At 37.8% G+C, this 5968-nt stretch overlaps 1 pseudogene; it reads right to left on the bottom strand.

The window, feature by feature from the left end:
- Positions 1-3948: 3948 nt before the first annotated feature.
- LOC101582789 lies at positions 3949-5400 on the bottom strand (annotated as a pseudogene).
- Positions 5401-5968: the final 568 nt, after the last annotated feature.

Here is a 5968-nt window from a genome sequence, read left to right as displayed (position 1 = left end):
TTGCAAAGTCACCTTGTCTTCCATCTTGTCTCCTTGAGGGCCTGACCCTGTCTGACTGCCTATAATATTTCTGTCTAACTCAGCTGCCTGCAACATTCCCCCCTCTGAAGAAGTAACCTGAACTGCTGTGAGGGAAATATGGGCGATGACCGCTCTGGCTTCTTCAAGCTGAAAGGGGTCGTAGTTGTTGACCGGCAGTCAGATTTATTCTTCAGAGGTTCTATCTAAAGGCCCTCAATAGACACCACACATTCTCATTACAGCTTTGAATCTGAAGACAAAGGCAAAGAAACTATTAAACATAAATTGGCCAAATAAAAACACTAGTCAGAACATTTTGTAGGTCCATTAGCAGATATCTCTTAAATGTGAGATTTAATCCTTTTATCTTCCGTGGCCATTGGGTACTCTCCCAAACAAACTGGCCTTTCCTATTATTACTGGGGAACATGAATTACCACTCATAGGGAAAACAGTATTTTCCCATTTGCAAGTGGTCCACTGGCTGGGTAACTACTAACAAATCTCTATAAGCAATGTATTGAAAGTTTAATAGGATTTCTCCTTATATTGGCAGTTAACGTGGGTTCCCTCAGACAGAGAGGGAAGACTCATGACCACCTCAATCTGAAACTTCCTCTGACTCCATCATAAACACTTTCTTTTTCCTTCTCTAGCAGCTGTGGACATTTACCTTCTTTCCTGTAGGCTGCTAGTATCCCCGTTCTTATTTTCCATCTATAATTCCATTTTGTATCCTTTTTACTATGAAACACCTCAACTCAGACAAATTTATTCCTGGAAACCCTTCTTACTTCTATAGCTTGTGTCAGAAATCTGGGGCTCACTGAGAAAGATATAACTTTTTGGTATTAGATTTTTACCTGTATGGTTGCCTGGGTTTTGGTATCTTCTAGAAATAACAAATTATCTGAGAGATTAGAACATATATAATCAAAGCATGAATATTCAAGCTAACAGGTATATTTTGAGACCTAGCAATCATAACTCACTAGCTTTTAGACCCTTTTATTCATGGCATTTGACAGTTTGTTGTAAGTCCCCCTAGCTTTAGTTAGAGAGGTCACATATGCATTAACTATCAGCACGAAATACTGTAGTTATATTAAAAACCAACCAGGGTTATATACTCATCATGAAGTACAAAGCATTTAGTCACATTAAAGTAATGTTCCATTCAGTGTTTTGGATATGGCCCCCATGGTAAGCAAGGGGCACTGCCAAGGGATTTTTCCTTTCAATGCTGTGGCTCTGAGTTTTACATCACAAATACAATGCCTGGCTCTATCTATAGGCCCAAAACTATTGGACACTGTAAGCCAGTTTCTTTAAAACATTTTTATGCTTAGAGGTTGTTATCTGTCCTTGGGAACCTATTTTAACTAGTGAATTCTTTAAGTCTTACACATGAATAACAATATATTACATTTGTAAAACATCAGTCTCAGCATCATCCTTTAGTAAACAACTTGAATATATTGCATCCCCTCAGTTACAGCTAAAGCAATATATCTTCTAAAGTCTGTTTCCAGGTCAAGGAGATGGCTCAGTGGAATAAGTGCTTCCCTGGCAAGCGCAAGGTCCTGAGTTCAATCCCCGGTTCCACTCTGTCCAATGATCTCGATGGGAAACTCCAAAATGATACAGGAAGAAAAACTGGTCTCGGGTGGGTGACATCAAAATGATACAGGGAACCTCCAAATGACATAGAGAAAAGTGATCTCTGGACCTGACCTGCACGAGTTCATGTTCTCTAAAACTGAAGAATGAATTTTAGGAAAAAACAGAGGTTATGAGCAGAATATATTTATTGAGAGAAAGAAAGCTCCTGTCCAGAGAGAGGGAAAAGAGGTGGGGGCTGAGTGGGAAATTCTCCCCACTTTTTCAATAATTTTATTGAGAAACAAATAGCAATGTGACAGTTTCAAGCCAAATTGGTAGGACGGTTTCAATAATTAACACATTACACACATTCTTCCTAGTGGTTAATTGCTGTACAAGATGTGGACATGATATCCTATTTACAAACACCATTAGAACAAATCTCTCTATTCATTAAGAGAATGTAACTATATATCTATCCTTTAAATAGCAACAGAAAGAACAATTCAAATTGAATGGTGGATTTTGGTAACACGCTTCCCTTCTGACAACCAGGAGCTCTTTGTCTTAGCTGTTTTTCTCCGAAGCTCATATTTTGTCGCAGCACTTGAGGGCAGCATTGAGTCAGCCTGCACATGACTGTTGTGAACTAAAAACAAATATGAAATCCAGAGGTAGGGTCGACAGATAGGAAGTGAATAATTCTCCACATATGTCGCTAGCTTTAAAATGACCATACTACACAAATATGTTTAAAAGACACACACCCCTCTACATTCCTCATGGGAGTTTCTGAGGATAAATAGCTAGTTTTCTCTCTAATTTTGGGTGGCAAAATAAACTGTCATACATTTAACTATTTACTCTCACAACAAAATAGAGCAGATGTACATGCCATATTATAAAGCAAAATAAAGGTGGCATACGTTTATGACCCAAAAAGTCATCTCTTCTGTGCTGGTGATGAAATACTTCCACAATAGTTAGAATCAATTAAATCAGTTCAGTGAAACTGAATGAAAACACTCCATTAGATCTTTGCCCTGAAATGCTAAAGAGAAGAAAGATAACAACTTGATAGCAGTATATTTAGCAAAGCCAGTTCCTAAAACACCCTATGCCCAGCACGGATTCTGCACAATCTCTCAGAGGTATAGAGACAGCAGTGCAGACACACGCACCGGTGCTGTACTGATACACCGAGCCCATGCCTCTGAATACTGCATGATCTTGACAGTTAAACTAGGAGTACTAGTTCCAGGCATAGTGGTGCACGCCTGCAATCCCAGTGCTGGGGAGGATGAAAACAGGAGGATCACTATGCGTCCAAGCTGTGCAGTGAGACTCTGTACCAAATACAAAAAAAAAAAAAGAACTAGGGTACTAATTATCTAATTAAACAAAGTGGATTCAGGCATTTCCAAAAATAATTTTGTATGGTACATAGAAATTTCATGAAAGAACAACTTTTATCAGCAACTTGTCCTTGTCTGTAACTTTCACCAGAATCAAGCATACAATTTTATGCCATTGAATTTTTTATGAAAATCAGATAGAAAAGTGCAACAACCTGCATCAGTTTTTCCATAAGTCCACACCTGATTTCTGGTATATGTATTCTCTGGCTTACTTTTTTATTTTGAAAGTAGGCAATGTATGATTTTATTAAATACAAAATGCAAAAGCATCAGTGCTAACTGTTTAAACATTAAAATTTTTTAAACAGCCAAGTTGGCTTGAATTTTTGCATAATGGCCTATATGGCATTGCAAATACACACATGAAAATATTCCCTATTTCCATGCATAGGTATTCAGCTATAACAGTGCTTACAAATTATTATGGACAAGATGAACTAACAATATTGATTTGGACTGGCACAATTAAATGAATATTGCATTGAGTAATAGCCTATGTTTGTTATACTCTGGACATCAGATTATAATGTATAAAGTTACTTGAAACTTAATATCTTATTTCCTTTTAAAGGGACATCTTTTGCATATGTGGTACCAAAATGAAAGCTGAGGAATGCATTTGGACCATAATTCACATACAAGAAAGTGTTTCTTCCTCTAAAAGAAGTTTTACATTGACCCAGAAGCTCTCTCCAGGCACCATATCACTTACTAATGGACATGTTGATAAGCACAACCCCAGAATTCTATCTTCATGGGAAACTTAGAAAGTTAGAAAAGAGTAATTCTTTATATTAAAAGAGTCAAATTTCAGCAACACTAGCTAAAAATGACACCAATTCAGTTTCTTAGCATCCATGAAGTGTATAATTTCCATAAGTGTCTATTATGTGCAAATTCATTTTCTTTAGGAGGTAGAATGAAGTTTGAACAGTGCTGCAGCCTGCAGTGTGGTGACATCAGCAACCGCCAGATCTTGTCCATCAACAGGCCCTAATTCTTTCAATGTTTTGGAAAGATTCGGCCTTGTTTGTTCTTTAATAGAGGTTACCGACTGTAAGGAAAGTGTTCGATTTTTCCCTTCCAATGTGGCTGTGATAGCTGGAGATTTCATCTGCAGAGCAGCATAATAGGTTAGATAGTCCAAAACCTCCTGCTGTTGAGCTGATGGAGAAAACTGAGTATTTTGAGGAAGTTGGCTACAAGCTGGGCAGTTTTCCTTCCTCTCTGCTTCAGATGGGTAAGTGTACAGGCCATCTATATCAGTGAATACCCAGTAACTAGTAAGGGGAATATATGAGCCTGTAGCTACTTTTAAAACTTCAGTGGCACACACAGCTGCAGTGACTGCATTTGTGGAAGTGATTGCAGTAATGATTTATTTTACTACTCCTTGGGTGAGTCTATATGTAACACCTCTAATATTATACTGTGATGCTCTCTCTAGAAGAGATCGGCCGTGTTCAGGGTGGTATGGCCATAGACAATGCTTTCTCTAGAGATCTTTGAAATATTCACTGAATGTGTTCAGGATCATCTCCATCTAATGGAACATATTCTCCAGAAGGTTGCTATTTCGGCCACTGCAACATCCTTCCACACTCAATACAATGCTCTGGTAGTCTGGGCATAGATGCATTGGTGCACATGGGAAAAATAACCTGTGGGGGATAAATCTCCAGTGTACATTCAATACAAGCATTCAATACAATGATTATTCCAGGGAGAATCACCTGAACATTTCCTTGAAAACCTTCTGTTCCTCTGTCTATCATAGGGACAATGGAGCTTGGATCTAACACATCATCTTCATAATTTAGAAGAGATATCAGCATTCCATTTATATCTTCTGGCTATAATAGAGTCCAGTCCACAAACAATAATATGAAATTGTTGATAGAAAGTGTCATTAAAATCTTGGATCTTGTTGAAATGTGGAACTACATTGCAATTAGGAATTCTATCATTTAGAAATCCTGCTGCAACTTCAGCCTTAGGTCTTCCAACATCTTTAGGCCTAAATAAAAGCTGCCTATTTAGATTGGAAACATCTATAGTATCCATGTCTATGAATCTGTCTAAAACCAGACAATACCAGATTTTTCAGGAGCTCACATCCTAAGCCACCAGCTCCAATGATTAGAACTTTACATGTATCTAACAAAAACTGGAGAGATTCAGTGCTTGGTTCGAAATCATGGTGTGTGAAGGGTCCAGATTGCTCGAGGAACTTCTTTACATAGTTCCAGTGACCTTCCCAGTCTCCAGCATCCCCACACCCACCACCAACAGCCATGTTATCAGCCAGTAGCTCCTCTACTCTCCTTCTTTGCTTCTCTGGCTTCCCGCCACCTGCCATTTTGTTCTCTGCCTTCAGACTTACTTTAATGTATCTATTTTTCAATATATTCATCCAACAGACAATCACTTTATATCCAACATATATACTGCAATGGGAAAGTAAAGACAAAAAAAGTGTGCTACTTGTATTTGAAAGAAGTTAATCTAAGGAGAGAGGAACTCATATAAATACAAAAAATAATTACAACCATAATTATTTCTTTTATATTTGGAACCTATTATTTTGCATCATTAAACTAAATTACACTTTGAGTTAATCTCAGAGAGCAGAAGTCTTATTTTACAAATGAAGAAAGTGAGGTTCACATGTAGCAAGGTTCCTGTGGCTAGTTAATACAAAGCCACCAAATAACTAGCTGCTGTGTTTTTATATTTGTTATCACTTTTGAATCAAAGAGAACTGCAGTGACACATACTCTCTCTTACATTTCTTTATATGTTGTAAGATCCCAGTAAAAATCTTTTTTTTTTTTTGGTGGAACCAGGGATTGAACTCAGGCCTTTGTGCTTGCCAGGGAAGCATTTATTCTACTGAGCCATCTCCCTGGTCCCCCAGTAAAAATCTT

Source organism: Octodon degus, unplaced genomic scaffold, assembly GCF_000260255.1.
Source record: "Octodon degus isolate 3935 unplaced genomic scaffold, OctDeg1.0 scaffold00145, whole genome shotgun sequence".
In the NCBI taxonomy this organism is placed as follows: domain Eukaryota; kingdom Metazoa; phylum Chordata; class Mammalia; order Rodentia; family Octodontidae; genus Octodon; species Octodon degus.
Note: the sequence above shows the minus strand (reverse complement) of the source record. Positions and strands in the feature narration are given on the sequence as shown.